This window comes from Crocuta crocuta, unplaced genomic scaffold (genome assembly GCF_008692635.1).
Source record: "Crocuta crocuta isolate KB4526 unplaced genomic scaffold, BGI_CrCroc_1.0 scaffold602, whole genome shotgun sequence".
Lineage (NCBI taxonomy): Eukaryota > Metazoa > Chordata > Mammalia > Carnivora > Hyaenidae > Crocuta > Crocuta crocuta.
In genome coordinates this window covers 394,660-417,805 of record NW_027529456.1, presented here as the reverse complement: position 1 = coordinate 417,805, position 23,146 = coordinate 394,660, and the positions used below count along the sequence as shown (strand labels likewise).

Genomic DNA, 23,146 nt, shown 5'->3' with positions numbered 1-23,146 from the left:
TTTTTTAACCTCGCTGCATATGTCCAAAATAGAAATAATAATAATATTAGCATTCAAAATGCATGCCTGGCTATAAGCAATAAAGAAACTTATATTAAGCCATCAGGGGGTGCAAAATATAATTTTACCACAGCTTTTAAAAAGCTCTGTGTAGGGCACTTGAGTGGTTCAGTCAGTTAAGCATCTGACTCTTGGTTTCAGCTCAGATCATGATCTTGCAGTTGGTGAGTTCAAGTCCCACACTGGGCTCTGTGCTGGCAGTGTGGAGCCTACTTAGGATACCTCTCTGTACCCCTCCAACCACAAAATAAATAAACAAACGTCTAAAAAGCTCTTGTTGATCTTAGGGAAAAAACATGTAACTTATAGGAGGACACACAACACTATAGAGAAACCAGATACTAATATACTCTAAGTGATGTGAGTGTTTTAACCTCATGCATTGATTTATGAACATGTAATGATGGCAAAGGAGTAGATCATATGTTGGGTTACTTGAAAAGATAAAGTATGGGGGCACCTGGATAGCTTAGTTAGTTGAACTCTGACTTGGGCTCAAGTCATCATCTCACAGTTCGTGAGTTTGAGCCTTATGGCAGGCTCTGTGCTGACAGCTCAGAGCCTGGAGCCTGCTTTGGATTCTGTGTGTGTGTGTCTCTCTCTTCCCCTCCTCTGCTCTCTCTCTCTCTGTCTCTCTCAAAAATATGTAAACAGTAAAAGAAAATTAAAAAATGAAAAAGATAAATTATGGATTGTTCATGGGATCAACACCTGTAGAAAAGAGAAGAGGCATAATTTGTTCAGATGGAGAAACAGAACAACAAAGAGGTCCAATGACAGAGCCAGCCAACCCCTAGGAGAGCTCTATAGTTAGAATGGCTCTTCAGAATTTTCCTGAGTAGAAGCAAGAGGGACAGTCTTTATTTTTTCATGTGCATTAGTTATGGATCCCCCAGGAAGGCATTTTGCCATTGACTAAGGTGGCTCTCCTCACTGAGGCAATTCTTGAAATAGCTGACAGCTGAGGGTGGTTCTCCAAGAGCATGCCCAGCAGATAGAGAAGAGTTCTCATAAATGGGAACCTTGGTTTGCTGTACAATTTCATGGCAGGTTGGATATAAGATGCTAATTCTTTTGTTTTTTCAATGTTTATTTAGTTTTGAGAGAGTGACAAAGTACAAATGGAGGAGGGGCAGAGAGAGACACAGAATCTGAAGCAGGCTCCAGGCTCTGAGCTGTGAGCACAGAACCCAACTCTGGAGCTGGAACTCACAATGGTGAGACCATTACCTGACCCAAAATCGTACACTTAACCAACTAAGCCACCCAGGTGCCCCAAGATGCTAGCTCTTTATGAAAATCGTATGAAGTGGAATTTCCCATAGTACAAATTAAAATATTCTTGGGAAATCATAGGAAGAGTATGACTTTGTGTATTACAACAATGACTTTTTTTAAGTGAAGGTGCCAATTAGCCTAAAGGACCACAAATAAACAATGAGTCTCATTGTGTCTATAACTCCACGTGAAATATTTCAATATAAAGGGAATATGTTTATATGCCCAGTATTCATATAAATAATAATAAATGGGTACAGCTACAAATCATTGCCATACTGGTCTGATCTGATATTTAAAATTTTTTTAATGTTTTATTTATTTCTGAGAGAGAGAGAGAGAGAGAGAAAGAGAGAGACAGTGTGAGCAGGAGAGGATTAGAGAGAGAGGGAGACACAGAATCTGAAGGAAGCTCCAGGCTCTGAGCTGTCAGCACAGAGCCCGACATGGTACTCAACCCCACAAACCGTGAGATCATGACCTGAGCCTGCCGGACACTTAACCGACTAAGCCACCCAGGCAGCCTTGATCTGGCATTTTAAAAGACCTAGTTACAAATTCTACTTAAGATATAAATACTAGAACTCTCTTTATAAACAGTCAACATTAAAGAGGTTGTAAATTAACACAGTGATAATTAGAAATGATTCTTTTTTGTAAAATAAGCAGCAGTAAAATTACTCAGATAAGGGAGAAATACTAGCAGAAATTTTCATTCTGATAAGTGAAAGAATGTAATGTATCTCAGAGTCCACTTCAGAATGGAGTCCAAGGCTTCTGACCCCATCCCTCCTTTGTTCAAATAATAGAAAATTCTTCCCTCTGATCCTCTCCAAAAGATAACTAAGTCCTGAAAAGAGACTTTCCAGGCAAGGCACTTAGCTGATTGATTAAAACACAGAGAATAGACACTTCACAAGATTTGTAGAAAAGGTTGTATGGGTGTGTGTGCAGGTCTTCATGTATGCACACATGCTTGCTTGCTTCAAAGTCTGACAAAATTTGATTTGAGACATTGTATTAGAGCATACCTTGTGGTAGTAAGTTTCTTTGAAGAGAAAACATTCAGCTCCAACTTATTGGAAGCTACCGAAGGTTACTCAATCAATCTCATACATCTGAAAAGCAAATTCAGTTAGGTCAATTTGGAGTACAAACTAACAAAAAATCAGATCATTAACAGATTGAGTTAATATTTGAATACTAAAATGTAGGGGTTTTTTAGGTGTAAGAATTGATATGAGAACTTCCATTATACATACTGACAAAAATCACAAAGTTATGTATTGCTGCCTTCCAATAAAGATTTAAGGGACATTTACAGCAAAGTTAAGCAAAACACAGACACACACTGTTTAGCGAAAAATTAGTGAAACAATCTGAATTCAAATTATAGCTGAAGGCTGATGTCATTTTTTTATAAAACATAAGGGGAAAGTCCTCATGTGTTTCTACTGAATAGAAATATCTTTGGAGAAGCAAACATCAGAATATTTGGAGGTCATATTTTAGGGATAGGATTACAACTGTTTTTTATTCTTGTCTTCACACTTTTTACTTATGAGTTTTCTTAGATGAGTAAGTATGACTTGTGTATTTTGTAAAAGTGATTGAATTTGAATGAAATAATGTATTTGAATTTGTTTTATTGATTAAACCTTTGCCATCTCTAGATCGCTCCCACTGACCTCACTAACATTTTTACAGTGCTTATAGTCTTTTTCTCAAATTCTTCAACTATGTTCTAAAAGCTAACTACATTCATCTTCCAGACTTCACATCCACTTTAATTAATCATCTTCTACTCCTTCATATGAACCCCTTATCAAAGCTGATCAATGCCTTTTATTTCTTTACCCACCCCTGCCTCTAATCCATGTAAATCTGTAATTCTATAAAGCACACCAGTCAGGTTTCTTCCATTATTCAAGGGGTACAAGAAACTACACATCAAATCATTCATGGTAAATTTTGAGAGCATTTACTCCTGCAGCTTTCACTATTATTTTTATCTTCTGGAAAAGGAAGTTGGAAAGTTTCTGTGTCCTTTATTTCAGGGAAAGTGAGAGTATCATTTAAAACTACATGGTGGACTTTTTTTTTACAGAAGAATAAACTGAATAAACGTAGTGCTGGCCAAAAGCAGATTTTCTATTTAAAGTATTTATTGCCAATATTAAGATATACATTTTCATCTGATACCATGAATATAAGATGTTACAAGATAGTAAATCTAGAGATTAACAACATACAAGTGTTTAATTTTTTCAGGGCCAAACTATGAAATGTTAATTAGCAAAACAAATATTGAAAGTCAAGTCCATTTCTATACCATTTTTGGCCATAATGGGTTTATTTAATTTCAGAGAGCCCATCTTGTTCCTCTTTTGTACCTAATTAACATATTGAAAGTCAAGTCCATTTCTATACCATTTTTGGCCATAATGGGTTTATTTAATTTCAGAGAGCACGTCTTGTTCCTCTTTTGTACCTAATTAACACAATACCTAATATAATGTTTTTAAATAAAATATCAGGGAAATAATGAAATACTGGGTAAATGAAAAAATTAATGAATGAATGGATATTCAAAACTATGTGTTATACCATATATTCAGGTATGTCTTTGATATCTATCACTCTATCTTTTTAAAAAATGTTAATATTTATTTATTTTTGAGAGAGAGGGAAGGAGGAGTGGAGAGAAAGAAAGAGAGACAGAGGATCTGAAGCAGGATTTGGGCTGACAGCAGAGAGCCCGACACAGGGCTTGAACTCACGAACCATGAGATCACAATTTGAGTCGAAGATGGATGTTTAACCAACTGACTGAGCCAACCAGGTGCCCCTGATTTCCATAAGTCTATCATTTAGGTGTTATGCTGACATCAAATTTCAAGGCATTTCTAAAATTAAGTTACATCACAGAATTCTAAAGACATTTATATTTGGTCTAAGAAAAAGAAAGTTAAATGAATAATAAGGATCCCTTTTTCATCTTTCTTCCTATGTCTTGAACACAGCTGTTACTGTGTTTAATTATATATCTGTTTAGGATTCCTTATTCAGTAGTCTGAACATCGAATGCATGTGTGATTCCAATGCATGCTTTATTCCTCATGACATCCACCTTTGATTAGAATCCCTAAGAGTAATTATGACAAAGAGCATAACATTGTTTGAAAGAAGAAATTTTATCTAAGACAAAATGACAAGTGGAATGCATTTCCAAATGGGAAAAAATAATTGAAAGAATAATGGTTCATAGAACATATAGAACACATTTGAAGTTGTGTTATATGTTCATAATGATAAACAACCATTTTCCTTGTTTTACAATATCCTACTTGCTAACCTGTTGATGTGAGTTGAAAGATAAATACAAAGCAACAATGGAGAGATGCTTTATAATATTAAAACAAAATTATATTTTAGAATTTAGAAAAGCTCACCCACATAAATATTGGTTAAATATGTTAATCACTGTAAACAATATGTGGTACAAAATATGTGAAACAGTAAGTATCCCATGTAGACACAGTGAGCTAATTGATGCCAATCAAGATATTTTTAATAATTCTAAAAAAATGCAGGCAAATTTTATTCCCTCCATTTCTACAGACCACATTTTCCCCCTGTATTTCGAGGATATCCAAGATACTGTAAGATTTAGTAATTGTATTATCAATGCATAGTAATCTATTTTTTTACCAAAATACTTACATCACTTTAAGTATTTATGAGGACAATTATTTTATTTTTATAGTTATTATGTGAAACACCTCAAAGTTACAGACCATACAAATTGTACTTATGTGAATAAACTAGTAAATTCAGCATGTTTAGCTACATTATTATTAAAGCATTCCTAATTCTTCTTAAGTTATTATTAGGTGTTATTTATTTTAGCATCATTTAGAAGTGAAATGCGTCATTTTAGAAAGTAGAATAGAAGGACACTGAGGGGGAAAAAGTCATTCCAAATACCTATACAAATCATGGTAATATGTAATTTCATTCTGTTTTACTTGTTTTATTACCTTTGCCTTCAGACTTTCAGTAGCTATGTATACAACAGAAGGCTGCTTCAAATTGTGGTTGATTATAATAGTCAAGTATCTTCTCTATCTACAGTAATGTTCCTCTAGTGGGCAGCAGTAAAGATCACATCCCTCTTGTTACACATATCACCACTGACTGTGCTACAATTCCCATTTCTAATCAGTTAAGTGCGTTGCACAGAACACCATGGCTTCAGATATTCTACGGCATTCAGCCTAGGGTTCTTTATACATTGGAGCTCAGAAAATATTCATCGAATACGTGATTGACAAAAGTAATTTGCCATATTTTCATTGAGTTGTTGTTTTTATTTATTTAGCCATGTAGTTGTCCTTGCAGAGAGGGAGACACAATACTGTAAACTCTAAAAAGAAACTCTTTCTCTTTTTTATCACAAATTTAATCCTTCAGTCCTTTTGGAGGATTTATGCACTGGAACACATCAAGTTATCACTTAGCCAGCATACTGTGTGAATTTATATTGTAACCTCTGTATTTATTCCTCTGAGGGCATACTATTAATTACATAAAAGATCCTATAACCCTCCCCAACACTATTGATGTACCAGATCATTCACTACCAAGGAAAGAAGACCACACTGAGAGATACTGAAGCTTCAGGCTAATAAGGATTAGTTCTAGCAGAGACTTTTTATTGTCCTATTGCTCTAAAATACCCTCAAATTCAAGCAGTGGAAAAGCACAAAGGGCAGAAACATTCAGAATAATGAATGATGGTCAATCCACTAAAAAGGGAATATTTTGAGTCTAAGCTGGTGAAAGTGGATTATGTCCAGAAATGTAAACTAAGTAGAAACTGGATATAAACTAAAGTACTTCTTTTGAATCAGAGAGATAGACCAGCCTCAATTTTCCACCTTGATTGGGTGCCTGGGTGGCACAGTTGGTTAACTGTCCAACTTCAGCTCAGGTCATGAGCTCACAGTCCATGGGCTGGAGCCCTGCATCAGGCTCTGTGCTGACAGCTCAGAGCCTGGAGCCTGTTTCAGATTCTGTTTCTCCCTTTCTCTCTACCCCTCCCCAGCTCATGCTCTGTCTCTCTCTGTCTCAAAAATAAATAAATGTTACAGAAAATTAAAAAATATATATTTAAAAAAATTCCCACCTTGTTAAACTCTGTTACTAAGGGTAATTTATTTAAATTCCTTGAAACTCCATTTCTTCTATAAAATGGGATAAATGATAGTAGTTGCTTCTTAGAGTATCTTGTTTGTTTTTATTTTCTTTATAGAATTGCATGAAGGAATGCATTATAACATAGCACTCATTACCAACACAGTGTTTATTAAATAAAATCATTAGAATTATTCAGTAAGTCTCAGTAGGCCGAATTTTAAATAAAATACAAACATAAGCCTTGAGAACATTGTTTGAAGATTTCTATCATCAGGCAGAAATGGCTGAATCTATGCCATGGTGAGAAAAATATGGGAACTGAAATAAAAACTGAAATGGGAATAAAAAAAATCATGTTGTGGTCCTAGAGCTGATTATAACTCACTTTGTGACCTTGAGCTAGCTACTGAATATTTCTGGGCTTCATGTTTCCCAATGTAAAAATGAGGAGATTGGCCAAGATGGTTTCTGAGGACATAAATACTTTCCAAATGCTAGGCTTTATAAACATTGTTCTCGGATGATTTTCCAATGATGTCACTTGATACAATCACAGGATTGTGCCGGTCCCACAAATCCAAGAGGAGAGTACATAGTCTGTAAGCTTGTGAGTAGGTTAAAACACAAGCAGACGGTAAGTCTCCTGCAAACTCATCAGAGTACTCATAACTCTGAAGTCCCTGGGTCAGTTGACATTGGTAAGTTTCATTCTGCTCTTTGCTTTCACATGGCTTTTTACTTCCTTCATCAAAGTAACTATTTTTCCTTACCATGAAGAAGAGATGAAGTTCAATAATATTCCCTTACAATGGCTTTCCTTTCTCCCACAGAAAAAGCCCTAAAATTTCAGCAAGAACAGAAGGTTCTAGAAGATGTGTGGAATGGATTGATATAGAGTTCTACATTGTTTCTGTAAATATACTTATCTGGGGGAAAGAAAATTAATTGTTCCCCTTTCCTTTGTAAGAAACATTAAAAATTGTAGCCTTTGTAACTTTTCAAAACAGCCTTAATATTGTTTCCAGAAACAGAAAGAATAGGTAACATAACATAGATATTCTATAATCATTTTAGGATGAAAAAAGGATAGAAATTGCTTAATAATTTTTACATACATATATGCATTTTAATGTTTTATTTTAAAGTATGTGTTTTCAATTTGTGTAAATTTAACTCCGATAGTAAGCAACAGGAATATGTTTAGCTTACTTCTCTTGGTATGGGCTTTTTATTTTAAACCCATGCAGGAAAGAAAAAAAATGAAAGAAAATTTTTCCAAGAATAAAATAAAAGCATCAAGATGAAGTGAGAAGACATTTATGATACTATATCAGGTCTAAAAGCACCAAAATTTCTAAAGACTCAACTTATTTATGCTAGATGGCTGCTATGGTATCTACTGCAGGTTCCTCATGTTTCTACTTTGGTTTTGGTTTTGTTTTCACCTTATCTCCTTTCCCCTCACACTTCTCTTTATTCTTGATGTCTACTGTGAAATGGCTTGTCCTGAATATTTTCTCCATGTATCACTTAGAGTTGCGGATGTGTCATACAACTTTCTGTAAAAATTTCTTGTATGTCTTATGTTAACCAAACCACAAAAGGGAGATTTGATCCGGTAGGTTAACAGAGTTCCCAAATTAGTCTTTCTCATAAAGCCACTGGTCTTCCTTTTATTTAATGTACGTTTTTGTCAGACAACAATCAAGTCTGAGGAAATTCTTCAGAAATCAAACCCAAGGCATGGCAACCCACATGTAAGGAATTGCATCTGAGCACTTGACCCAAAAAGCAGCTGCAGATGCAACAAGAATGTAGAAGGCCATTCACCATACAGTACTCACACAGAATCTATTTTTAGTAGGAAAAATACTAATAATTACCTTTAAAATATCTTTGTGAACATGCATACAACATACACGCAAACATATGTACTATGAACATTTATTTATATATTTAATGTGATAACAACTGTTGATGACATCTATTTGCACTTGATCCATTGATAATACTGTTATTTTATAAATAAACAGAAAGTTGGACAGATAGAATGAACAAGGAGTAAAGTAAGGATAACAGTATTCCTAAAAGTCTCCAATGTTACTTAGTTTTCTATACACACATACACCTAATTATCTTCAACAGATAATTTTTAGAAAGTTAAACTTGAGGTATTTGTTTTCCCTAGGGTGTGACTTTAATTTCATTTAGTCACTAACTTGTTTCAAAAGTCATCACCACGTTGATCAGTCACTATGATGACTGATGTGCCAACGGGTAATATATCATTTTTTAAATTAAAGCGTACATTTATATGAGTACCTAAAAATATGCCCACAAATACACTATCTGGGGCAAAATAAATTCTTAGCAATGGCTTATTAAATAAGTGTTGTCTATCTTACTCATCTTCAATAAAGAATATGCCCCTTCTGTCTACCGGCCTCATAACATTTTTTTAAAGCAAGATTAATCAACACAATTTATGAAATTGAACAAATCAGCAATGATATTAATTCAACCTTTCAAGAATATTTCCTAAACTACTGAATCATCCAAAATGCATTTAAGACCTCCCAGCCATTGGTTAGTAAACAGCTTACCAGTCCTAACTTTGGTGTCTCCTCTCTGGTTGCCATGATAGTAGCTGTAGAATTGCTACTTGCTCTGTTTGCTTTATTTGTAAATACTTAGAAGCACCAAAGATCCCTATATTTGCTGTTATTTCCATAAACCAAATGTTAAGACAGCTTAATACACTAAGAATGGCTTCTATTCAAAGCATAACCACTTAACTCAGTGTTGTTTTTAATTATGTTAAATAAATAAACTTTTAAAATATATTTATTTCCCTGATTAAGACTTATGTAAATGATATATTTAGTTAACGTGATTAACAAATGAAATTGGTAAGCTCCTAGAAGTTGGGCTTACTCTTGGTTTCACCTACTCAACAAAAAAGTATGTGTCTTTGGACAATTTGCTTAATGTTTTGGGTGCCTCTGTATCCTCATGAGTTAATGTGGATAATGATAATATTCATTGTGGTAATGTATGCAGCATGCTTTATGTAATTCTTGGTAGTTCCTTAATTAATGTGAGCTTTTGCAGTATCAGAGAGATCAGACAAAAGGAATTACACTTACTTTTCATGCCCATTTCCCAGGCCTCATCTTTGGTGACCTTTTACTCTGACCCACTTCAAGTATTCTCCTCTACTGCTAAGAAAAAAGTACAGAGAGTACAAAGCTAAAAAAGTAGGGTAATCATACAAGTGTCACCTTTAAATAGGAAGAGGAGGCAATAAAACCTATATTTTTAAACAAATGTTTTAGTGTTCAGGGCAGACTCTCTTCCAGGCCATTTTTATTCTAAAGGAAAGAACTTAGGTACTCAGTTATATGGAGGAGTTCAAAAGTGCCTGTAGCATGGTTTTATAGCTTGTTAATATTTTCCAACATGAGTGGTCAATTGAGGAAAGTGCAAATTAATGTGTTGCATTTAAGTTTAATATGAATGCAGTGTTGGGATGCAGGAGTTTGCTCAAACCAGCTTGTAGTAGCTTGTGAGGGCCATTTGTAAATATTCTGAAAATGTAGAGGCCAGTTTTTAGATATAGTTATGTTTAAAAATTTAAGTATGTATCAGTTCTATAAACGATATTTTGAAGTGATTTAAATACTTGAAACACATGATGTCCCAATTATTTTATATTTTTCTCTTACTTGTGCTCTTGTATTTATATCTCTTGCGTTTCTGTAATTGTGGTTGCTGCCCATCACTTTTCAGCTCTGTGGTAGGCCACATTTCGCTGGAAGCTTAAAATTGGCAATAATAGAAATATATATACCAAGAAAATCTACAAGCATTACAAATCAGGAATTGTGATTGGTTTTTTTAATTGTATAGACTTAAAAACGAAGAGTGTTAATAATGGAGAGTAAACTTGAGTATTGCATTTTTGATCATTAACATTATGAATACATTCCCCCCACGATCACTGGTCAATTTAGAATCCTATAAAACTTGGCATCAAGCCTTTATTTGCATGTAAGGTCTGAAAGGTCATTCTTGTTCCACAGCTACTTATAACATTCGCTAAAATTTCTGTTGCAAAAGCATCACAGTTCTACTGTCCTGTCAATATCCGCTTCTCTCATTCTTTCAGGGACATTGTTCCCACGAGTATTTCCAAATAAATTTACTGTATACAAATCTCTAAGCATCTGTTTCCTGAGAAACTCACACCAAGACAGTTGGTATCTGGAGTGATTTGAAGAAACAAGTTACAATATGGGATTTTGCAGCAAGTTGACAATGAGGACACATGTGATGGCATGTGGAATGTGGATAACTCCAGGTATGTGGTCACGGTCCAGATGACAACTGGGGATTAAATAGAGTGAGACATCAATATAAGTGTATGAATTGTCATGTGTAGTATCTCAGGACGTTGAAAAGTACAAGAGAACTAGTGGTTGTAAAGACTATGTAATGATATGGCTGTTGTTAGATTCATTCAAGAAAATTAAAGATTGAAGGTAACTAATCACCAGTTCATGGCAAAATTTGAAAAACAGAGGGACTAACTGGTAGCATATATAGATATAATCCTCCCCTTCATCAAGAGGGCAAAACAAAAATAAGAAGCAGTCCTAGGATTTAGTTAAAAGGGTACCAAGTGTCAAAGCAGTTTAAAATCTCAAATATAGCAAATCTGTTTAAGCCATGATTAATGTTTTATAAGGAAAAGTGGAAACTGTCCAAGTAGAAATAGGGGCATGTGGATTGATGCTCTGAAAAATCATGAATCCTTTGATTCTTTGGAAATACTTTGGGTCTACCAAAGTGGCTGAGTCCTCTATATTAGTGTGCCACACCCACCCCACTCCCAAAATTTAAAGACAATACAAAATCTCTGTTTTAAAATAAAACTGCACCTCTCCATTCCCACCTGCCCTCTTGGCCACCAAAGAAGGAACTGGGATGAAGACTCTCTAGAATCTGGCTGAGAAAGTGCTCAGTTTGATAAAAGAAGAAAAGGGCTATACACTGAAGAAGTGGCAGGACGTAGCCAAAATGCTCTGGCAAAAGTGAGGGGACCATATAACAGATTGGATCTTGAGGATGCTGGGAAATAGTATAAAATTGGATAAATTCTATATATGGTAGCACTCTCCTATCACACAGGATTTAACACCCCAACAAAGATTTGGGGAGATATGCTAACATCCTGCTAGGAGGACTTTTGAAATCTTGGAGAAACAATATTCCACAGTAAAACTGATAAGCCAGAAATTCATGGCAGATGGTAGAAGAATGAATCAGATAAGATTCAGACAAGTAGAGTTAGTTATTAGAATAAATATACCAACAGAACCCATCCACCTACTCTCTTTGATGGGAAGACACAGAGGGTACTCTGTTCACTAAAACTATAGGGATGCAGTGTTGAAAAGAGAGCTAGCCTCTCTTATATGTTTGTTACCTTTTTTGAAATTGTTCCATAGTTCCTGGATATTCCTTTTAGTATTATTTTTATTTTTCTTTCTTTGCATTTTAGTTTGAGGAGTTTCTATTGATTTATCTTTAGGCTCATTGATTCTTTCCTATGTCTAGGCTACTGATATATATATGATAAACATTCTTCATTTCTGTTAAGGTACTTTTTTCAGTTATCTCATTTTCTTTTAAATTTTTACTCAAAATCTCTAGCTCTTTGCTTGTATTTCCAGTTTATTGTTGTATGTTGCTATTTTTCCCCATTCGATTGGTAAGCATGGGTCATAATTGTTTTAACATCCTGTCTGATAATTCCAAAATCTATCATATGTTAATCCAATTCTGCTACTTACTTTACTTCTTCAAACTGTATTTTTCTTCCTTGCCTTTTGGCATTAGTTGCAATTTTTTGTTGAAAATCACTCATGGTGTATTGGATAATGGGAATGGAGGACTAAAGGAAAACTGTGTTCCTCTGTGTCTCCCTTACTTTTGGTCCTATTGTACCACGCTTATGACACCAGATGTGCACGTTTTCCAAACACCAAATAATTCTGCAGCACCAGAGGGATGTCGCCCAATTTAACCTAATTATGGCAGTATCTGGAATAGTGTCAGTCCCACAGCACTCCCGGTAGCCAACCCCACACTGCAGATGCCAATCACGAATACAGAATACAGTTATCTGTGTTTCAGACTGACCAGAGTTTCCCACAACCCCCTCTTTGGGCTTGATTAATTTGTACAGTGGCTAGTAGAACTCAGGAAAGCAATTTACTTATTGGATCCCTGACGTATTACAAAAGATTTTAGATGGTTCAAGAGTAGCCATATTAAGAGACATAGGGCAAGTTATGGGGTAAGAAGAGTTCAACTTCCATGCCCTTTCCTGGCATACCACCCTCTCCTCATTTCCACATGTTCATCAACCCATAAGCTCTCTGGACCTATTCTTTTGGGATTCTTAAGGAGGGCTCATTGCTAAGCATACTTGATTAATTAATTGGTGGGTGGTGATTGAGTCAACCTCTAACCATTCTCCCCTCCACTGAGGCCACGGGGTGGACTAGATTGAATCCTGGGGGTACCAGCCCCAGAGCTATTTGAGGAAGAGATGATGTGTTTGTGTGTGTGTGCGTGTGAATGTGTGTGTGTGTGTGTGTGTATGTGTGTGTGTGTAAAGAAAACGAGGTCCTCCAATTGTTTTTATTACTTGGAAAATTCCAAGTGTTTTAGGAGCTCTGTGCCAGAAATGAAGGCAATGACGAAATATAACCAAATATATATACTTCTTATTATAAGTTGCAATATCACTGGAGATAAATAAGTATTTGCTGTGGTTTCATATTAATATTAATAGGAGTTCCACTGTGTTTACTGTTTTTTGTAGCTATAGGTGACAAGTTTCAATTTCCTCTAGTGTCCTTGTTTATGTTGAGTTCATGCTTCCCTATGTACTTCTCCACTGAGAGATTTTTGCATCTTGCAACATTTTCTGTTGTAATTTGCTGTTATTATACCAGAGCATTGTTGTTTTATTGTGAAAGTTTGAAGAAATTGAAACCTTCTCTAATCTTATGACTAAATGTGAGTACGTATTTTAGTCAGTGAGTCTGGGTCCCTGAGATGTGAACTGCACAATGGTATCCTAGCTTCCTTTCTCCCCCTCAACCACTTAGATGAGGTAGAAAGACTAGATAGGGCTACAGTATGAAAATGCCCTTCCCTCAGGTAGGATAAACTCCAGTAACATATTTCTGGAGAGTGAGCCTTTGCTTGTTTGTTTGTTTTTTAATTTTTTTTAAATGTTCATCTATTTTAGGAAGGAGAGAGAGAGACAGAGTGAAAGTGGAGAAGGGGCAGAGAGAGGGAGACACAGAATCCAAAGCAGCCTTCAGGCTCTGTGCTGTCAGCACAAAGCCTAAGCGGGGGTCTCTAACTCATGAACTGAGAGATCATGACCTGTGCCAGTCGGACACTCAACTGACTGAGCCACCCAAGCATGAGAGTGGGTCTTTGTTATGGAAAGTGTTCTGAATTTATTTCACAGCTATTACTCTGCCCTTCCCCTGTGATCCCAAGACTTGATCTTTCTTGGCTCTTCACTCTCAGGACGTGGTGGGGATTCTGGTTGTAAAACCCGCTGAAGTGTGGGAGGTCCTCTGACACTTGAGCACCAGAAATTTCTCAGTCTCCTGATGGTCCACATTCTGCCTCCAGCAATTCATCCAGACTGACATTTAATTGTCCATAGCAGTTTATGGCTCTAGAAGCTTCTTCCAGTAAGCAGATTTCATCTGTGACTCTCTGGATTCACTTCTCTCTACAGATTTCAAGGTGGCATTTTGCCCTGTGACCTTTTCTCTTATGGCTTAGAGAAAGTCAATGACTTTGTTCAGCATTTATTTGTTGTGAAGATGAGACTGATGACTACTAAACATTCTACACTTTGGAGCTGAAACCAGAAGTCTTTTCATACCCTTTTAATAACACTCTAGTTAAGAGCTGAAGTGGTAAGTCTTTCCTTTTTTCTTAATTATGCTCATCTTCTCTGTACTCATCAGTGTCCCATAATGTAACATCCTTGTGTGCTACCTAGGTATAACTTTTCACATATGGTGTCCTTCTAGGCCAAATTTCTCAAAAGGAAGATAGTATTTCCTTTCCCCAGTTAGTCTTGTCACAGGCATATGTTCTAGTTGTGACTAACAAGATGCTGCTGTTAGGTATTATGAATCTTGAGGCAGTGATTCAAATGTCCAAGAACAGCAGAGAAATCGCATGGCTATTGTAAAGCATTTTGTTTGGAATGAAGTGGAGAAAAATTAATATCAGTGCTATAGGCAGAGGCCTAAGCAGTAACTTTGACTTGACCTCTTTTTCTATTGCAACCTACTTTCCCTTAGCTCTTGACTATTTTCTAAGTTTGTGAATTTTTCAAACTAGCTTTTGTCTTTCCAGCTAATTCATTCTTTTCTCAAGCTAATCAGGGTTAATTTTTCTTACATACAACCATGAAAATGGACTGATACAGCAAACCTGTATTCAGAACATTAGAAGTATTTATTTAATTTGCCTATTAAAAACGTAAAAGCCATGATAATAATATCTTCATTATGACATCATAGTGGTTTTTTTTCTTTTTACCTTTTACTTTTCTGATAGGAATAATACAAGTAAAATACCTAAAATCTAGTATTTACTGAGTGCAAAAAACTATAACTTAGTGAAAGTTAATTTACAAGTTAGGTAATTCATTATTCACCTTGTCTCTAATAAGAGAGTATTTTACTACTAAAAATAAGTACTGGAAGTTATAACTACAATTAGTTATTAAAATATTCACTAACATAATATATCCATCAGTGAAATATGATCTTCTAAAATATAGTAAATTGATATTCATTTCAAGGCAAAGCTATTTCTTGTGAGGTTAATTTCATATATACACTGTAGACACACAAAGTTTAACTGTTCTATATACATATTAGACAAATCTAAAATCCCTAATTGATATGTTCGGAGAGAGCAGAAATGAATGAAAGGAGAAAGCATCTTGAATAAAAATCCCTGCACTTTTGTTAAAATACATTTATTCTATTAAAGTTTTACATTATTTCTACTGTTTTTTTTTTCAGTCTGAGTGAACACTTAGTGATATTTAGCATAAAATAAGGAAATGGAAGTCATGAAGTAATGTCAAAGGGCAATGATTTTTAAAATAAAATATCCATGAGCACTATTTTATAAATCACAATTTATTAATTACTAGGTTTTACATTCAGTTTAAAGTTCCTTGTGAGCTGAATTAATTCACAGTAACTGAGATTACCTAAAAAGATCTACAGAGACAGTGAGAAACTAACTAGGGCTACATGGAAAAAAGGTACTTTGTCATAGGTATTCTATTAAAGTGAAACATTCAAATACATGCTAAGTGATGAGTGATTTTTTTCTGTTTCTTAAGGCACTCCTTACTATGCCATCTTACTTTGATTTTAAGTACAAACATACCCACATACATGTGCAATATAATTGTATGCTTAAATCCATATATATATATACATATATATATGAATACTTGGAATTTATATACTATAGAGTTATATAAATACATATGTGTATATATATTCCATCTATGTATTCATTTTTAAATTTCTTATATAATTTGACCACAGAGAGATTATCAAATGAAGTTAGCAATGGCGATTGGGAAACATACATTCAATAAATAGTGAGAAATGACATCATATGTCACTAATTCTTTATTTAAAAGGAATAAGATTTAGAGTCAACTGGAAATTAGGATAAAGTTAAACTAAACAGCAATAGTGCAACATGATGCAAGGTCATTTTGAAGACCAGGAAACTGGCTATAAATTAAAATTCACTGGCATGTCAAGCAGTTCTGCAAAGTTAGTTGAGCTGATTTCAGTGTTAAGAAATCTTCTTTAGAACATGTGAATCTTCACGCAGTGTTGTTATCAATGTTCTGATACAGGTAGTTCTTCAGTTGTTTTTGGTGGTGGTGGTGGTGACAGTGTATAAATAAGTAGGGAGACTTTACAGAGAAAGTTAAGTTATTGGAAAAATAGTTACTGGTTTTTGTATATTCAAATTCATGACATATGAAAGATCATAAATGTTATACTATTTTTCTATGTTTTTGTTAATCACAAAATCATAATCTTTAGTCAAAACAATTTATTTCAAGTAATTAAGGTTTGCATTTTTAAATTTAAGCCAATGCCATACCTAATTTAATATTTAATTTCATTGAATTTGTCTTGTTTTCCAACCCATATCTTTCCACTTTCTAACTTTCACTTTCTAAATTTTCACACCTTCCTCATGTCTCACAGACAACATTACAGCAGCCAGTATATCTTAAAGTCAATGCCCACCTCACCAATTAAATTACTCTGAATCTGGGTGCCTGGGTGGCTCAGTTGGTTAAGCATCCGACTTCCACTCAGGTCATGATCTTATGGCTAGTGAGTTCAAGCTCCATGTGGGGCTCTCTGCTCTCATTCAGTGCAGAGCCCTTTGAATCCTCATCTCCCTCTCTTTCTGTCTCTCCTCACTCGTCTCAAAAATAAATAAACATTTATTTGTTTATTTATCTATAATTTTTTATGTTGATTTTTGAAAGAGAGGGAGAGACAGAGACAGAGCATGAGTGAGGGAGGGGCAGAGAGGGAGGGAGACAAAGAATCTGAAACAGACTCCAGGCTCCAAACCGTCAGCACAGAGCCCGTGGAGGGGCTCCAACTCATTAACTAGTAAATCATGACCTGAGACAAAGTCTGACCTGAGATGAAGTCTGACATATAACTGATGGAGCCACCCAGGTGCTCCATAAATAAACATTTAAAAAAATTTCTCCGAATGTTAGCAAAATTTCATTCAAGTGATTTCCTCTCTCCCATTTTCTAGCTCTTGTAATAGATCTGCATACTGCATCCACATAAATTTTCTCAATTTTTTTTTTTTTTTTTTTTAGTTCAATGCTCTTGTTAAGCCTTTCCAATGGGCTTCATTACTAGGAAAAAAGTTTTTCACAACTTTACATCCAACTATCTTTTTCATTCTAAAATGAATTAAAAAGTTATTACTTATAATCCTGGAATCCAGTTGCTGTTTTCTTTTCTTTTGTGCCTTTTACTATTCCCTTATTCCTAGGATAAGCTGTCCCCTCACCCAATATATGTTTATTAACATAGAAATTTAACTCAGAGTGATCTAATAGCATTTTTCTGTTTCTACTTTAAATTTTGGTATGTTTGCCTTGATTAGGAATTCTGGATCTTCTCCCCTTCTATAAAAATCCCTTTAGATCTCTGAAAGTATGTTTTTGTAGATCATACTTAACAAAAGTAATATGATATTTTCTTACAATAGTAGCCAATTATATATTTAATGAATAATTAGTGAATAAAGGAAAAAAGAGAAATAACAGAAAAATATGAATTAGGTTAGTAAGAAAAATAAATGAATCCTGCAAGTTGAAATAAAACTCTTTTTTCTTTCCTATGTTCCATTAGCATTATCCCCTTCTATCTTCAAAAGTGACTTTCTTTGATTTCTCTTTAGAGACAGATTTTTTAATTTTTTAACGTTTATTTATTATTGAGAGACAGAGAGAGACAGAGTGTGAGCAGGGAAGGGGCAGAGAGGGAGACACGGAATCCGAAGCAGAGAACCAGTGTTTTTTGAACCCTCCAAAGTTAAGGCATCTATCTCTACCTCCTCTATCCTCAGTCTTTATAGTAAGACTATTACTATACGAACTCTGGGCCTCACATGGCAAAATTCCTTAAAAATTGGAACTTTGTAGAACTTTGAAAATACAATGCATTATTGACCTGATTGTTGAATACCCAACAGATTACTTTTTCTAGGGCTTAGTTCCCACATTATCTTTTGATGTTCCTGCGGAAGAGGTGAGTACTTGCAACACCAGCAGCCTAATTAGGAACACAGTTGCCACTAGGGGATATCTTAAACCTTCTTCAAGCTCAATCATCATGTCCTGAAATATACAGGGTGGGGTAATGCATCTTATAAATGCCAATTTATTTAGGTTCTAATCACAGATCCTTCATCAACTGACAAAACAAAAACCTCAGTAGGTACACCACTTCAAAATCTGGGACAACTTACATGTAATTTCAGGAATCAGCAGGGACACACAGCTGGAGAAAAATAAAAAGCTTGCTGTAATTGAAAATTGCCTTGCAGCTTGCTTGTGATTAAAATGAAGTTCAGTTCCTTGAAATCTTGTTTAGCAATTAAATCTGTTTTACTTAGGCATTGAAATATTGTCTATTGTCCTGGAATGATCAAACTGGTATGGACATGTTTGAGCACTGAATGTTACATGAAAATGTGAGTTAAAAAAAAAATGTAGCTGAGTTGATCACCCCAAGCAGAAGACTGTCTTTTAGAGAAATGAGAGGAATAACCAGCTCAGTTAAATTATCCATCTAACTTGATGATTCAGAATTAAATTGGATCATTATATTAGCAAGAAAGTTAATAATGACAAAGCTAAGTATCATACCTAGAAATGAACTATCTCAAGGCCAAATGCTCTATACACACACTTCTTTTGTTAAAGCTTTTCTAGTTCACTAATTTCCCTTGCAGGTCTGTTATGCTAGTATATGCAAATAAACTTGTTAATAACATCGATTATCTTCAACTAAGCTCCAAATTTCATTGTTTCCCAACAGCTGCTTCAAATAAATAAAAAGGAAGGTAACATTTACAAAGGGAAGGAAATATTTCCTGCTCTTCTAGAAGGACTTCATTCTCAGCATCTAAATAACAAAATGAAATTTATTTGATTCACTTTGCAGCTCTGGGAACCTGAAATCATCCTCCAAGTTCTTAGGAATATGGCTTTTGACAGCTTTGTTTTTTAGTTAATATTTTTCACTGTTGAAAGGCTTAGGTACATTTTCCTCTACTTTAATCTGTTTTCCCGTAGAGAATGTAATAAATCCTTCTGCAAATATTTGCATGTCTGTGTATCTCTCCTGGTATGCTGTTTACATTAAGGCTCTCATATAAGTTAGATGAGTTCGCCTTCGTAGCTACAGCTTCATTATTAACACAGCCTGAGTGGCATAGTTCAAGATCTTTTAAAAATAAATTTTATATAATCACTGTTATTCTAAGCTCACATCACTGAATGAATGCTGTCAATGTATTTCAGAAAGAAACAGAAGAGTTAATTTAGACTGAGTCTATTAATAGGTGGATTGGTCTGGTTTTGCTTCACAAAAACTTTTTGAATCATTCTCCCTTTCTCTCAAAGGAAGGGTTCTGTCTGATGTTTGATTATTCTTGATACACTTGATTGTAAATCACAAGTGGGCCTGCCTTACCTTCTGAACTACAACTGTCTGCTTGTGCTCACTGGGGATGCTCACCTCAAAAGCTAGTTTTAATCTTTTTGTTAAGGAAAAAACATGAATATATAAAACATAAAGATACCCAGAAAATGAATATATTTCACTGTGGTTCCTAAACTTGAAAAGGATCACATGCCTTGAGAGAGACAAAACAGAGTCTCAGGGTTCAAATGTTTGCTGTATGTCTGTCTCTTCTTTTCAATGTAAAATATATTATGTTTGCATCCATTCCTTTTCTGCTTAACACAGTAGCAGTTTCATTAATATGAGAAGAAGCTGGATGTCATGGTTCTCAAGTATTTGTGTGTTTGTGCCCTTTGAAATAACTGAGAAAATATACAATCATAGCACATTCTAAATGGGAATCTAAAGTTTTATCATAAATTTAGATATTTGCAAAAAGCATAATGTACAATTTTATGTGCTTTAAGTATATTTTTATCACATCTCAGGACTACAAATTTAGCTGATTCTTTTTATGGACAGTGACCACTAACCTAATTAGAAAAATCAATTCGTAAGGTCAATCAGAAAAGAAGAAAAAAAATGGCTAACTTTATTTTTTATTTCTAAAGAACCTATTAATGCATGCTCCCATGACAGACAACCATCTCACATCTTTTGAATGAATTTTTATCATAGAATATTAGATAGATTGGATGGGGAAATTTGCTGAGTTTATTTTTTGGGTGAAATAAGGCACTGACCCCTGCAATATGTCTTGTTTGCTCTTACTAGACCCTCAATCATATGCAAGCTGCTCTCAGATCATGCTTTTTTTCTTTATTCCTCAAGGTTTTTCCATCACTAGGATGGCTTTGTAATGGGATTCAAGATGGAAAATTTGCCTTAATGTTGTGAAATGAGAGCAGACCAGTGATTGTAAAAAGAAATATTGGAAGAAAGAGCCAAGAGACCCAAGGTTTTTTGAGGTAGAAAGTTGGTATCTGAAAAATGATTTCCTAAAAATTATATATGCTTGTATATCTCCTAGAGAGATTTTAAGTACTCATAGGAGTATATATGCCCCAGTTTGACTTTGAAGACTTGCTTGGGACAGTATATAATTAGAAGCCTCTATTTTTAGGTAGGAAATAAGGCTGAATATCAATGAATTACCTGCACCAAAAATTGTGTCCCTTTACAGCCTGCAAAACTGGTTCTTGTGTTGTTTTCTTCTTGAAATCCTTCTCATCTGACTTTATCATATGCATATAGCTTGTTTTCTATAGAACCATTATTTCCTTTTTCAAATATCCAGTGAGCCATTGTAATTACAAACTGAGAAAGAGATGCCAGGACTTGTATGCTCTCAAACCTAGGTTTTGAAAGTTTGCCTTGTATCATTCATGATGGTAGAAGAAGGTCTAAGAACATGAGGTCTTCAGGCACCTTGGAACATATTCAAAGTATATCGTTGCTTTCTAGTTCACTCTGTCTAGAGTTAACACTGAACAAATTGTCCGTTTTGGGTATATTTTGTAATATATATATATATATAACTATATTTAGATTTCTTTAAGTGGAGGATTAGTTATTTTTCCCTCTGATTATTCACAAATAGCTTAGTATATTGGTTTTCCAATAATAGACATTTAATAAATATTGAATAAAGTGTTTTACCAATCTTGATTTTAAAGTTATAGGCTGAAAGATAATTGTTAGTAGGAAAATTTTGCTCCAAGCTAGTTAGTAAAAATGATGATTACAATCCATGTAAACAAAGCATATGGTTAAAATTAAATAGGAGGTGGATATCACAAAACAAAAATAAACTATGTCGGCATGCATTTTTCTCATTTATAAGTGTTTTTCCTTGAAATTAAGCAGAGAATCCTAGGAACTACAACCAGTTGCATAAATATGAGCAAATTCTTCAAGGTTTCTCTTTTAAATTTCAACATTGATTAAATTTTTGAAATTTGACCTGGCTGACAGACAAAATTATTTCTCTTTGTATGTCTCATGATTTTCTGAGGTTTGCTACAAAAGATCTGCCTATCTCCATGTTTTACTAAAGCCTGTTTTCACTTTTCTACAATTTATTTTAATACTTTTCCAACAACAATTACTACTTTTTAACATTTTTGTTGTCTGTCATATCCCTGGCTCTGTGACTATCATTTATTCAAATAATCATTCAAAAAACAAGATTGAGTGACATCCATGTACCAGGCACTGGGGGTAACTCACTTGCTCAGACAGACCTAATTCCTGATGTTTACGAAGGCATGTTCTATCCTGGGTAAACAAACAAATACAGCGTTGCAATAAAATGTGATAGATATTCATAGAACTGAATAAGTAAGCACTGAATAAAAACACCTGTTGTTTTTTTTAAGTCACTGCCATCTGTGACCTATTCTCCATGTCCTTATTACTGTCCACAGATTAGAGCACTTATAATTCACTTCATCAATCATGACTTTCCACTCAGTGGCTAGGTACACCAGTATCAAAGACTAACATCTTCATCCGTGTTCTAATCAGTTCTCTGACAAACTAACATATATAAGGCCTTACAAACTCTTGGATTTGTTTTAATATTAAGATTTCAATTATAAATTGCTTTCTGTTTGCCAGGTATTCTGCTTTGCATTTTATGTATACTAATTCATGTAATCCTTACAACAAACCTACGAGGTTGTTTCGGGTTGAATTATGTTCCCTCCAAAAGATATGTTGAAATCCCTAGCCCCAACGCTTCCAAGTATACTTTTGTTTGATAATAGGGTCTTTATAGAACCTACTAAGATAAAATGAGGTCATTAAGTGGGCCTTAATCCAATATGCCTGGTGTCCTTATACAGGGGAAATTTGGACACAGAGACATGCACAGAGGGAAGATAAAATGAGACACAGGGGGAACATGGTGATCTACAAACCAGAGAGTGCCTGAGGCTACTAGAATCTAGGAAAGAGGCATGGAACCAATTCTCCCATAGTGTCTTCAGAGGGAGCATGGCCCTGCCAACATCATGATCTCAGACTCCAGAACTATCCTCCATAACTATATGAAAATAAAGTTCTGTTGTTCTAAGCCATCCAATTTACAGTGCCACTTTGTTATGATAACCCTAAGAAGCTAATAAAGGTGATGTGTAGTAAAGAAGTAACCTTGTCCAAGGAAAGGTCTGTCTTTTTCTCTCAACTCCTGGAAGGTGATCTCCAAACTTCTGAAATATCTT

The 23,146-nt window shown here is 34.8% G+C and overlaps 1 long non-coding RNA gene across 2 annotated transcripts in view; it reads left to right on the top strand.

Moving 5' to 3' along the window:
• The window catches only part of LOC144228855 (uncharacterized), a 53,260-nt gene extending 33,771 nt beyond the window's left edge, over positions 1-19,489 (top strand). Inside the window, exons 3-7 of one of the 2 annotated variants that reach the window (XR_013334288.1) lie at positions 1,158-1,277; positions 7,368-7,449; positions 10,706-10,897; positions 14,369-14,552; positions 19,275-19,489. This is a non-coding gene — a long non-coding RNA (uncharacterized LOC144228855). The remainder of the gene's footprint in view (positions 1-1,157; positions 1,278-7,367; positions 7,450-10,705; positions 10,898-14,368; positions 14,553-19,274) is intronic. The other variant, XR_013334289.1, reaches the window with a different exon arrangement.
• The last annotated feature ends 3,657 nt before the right edge of the window (positions 19,490-23,146 follow it).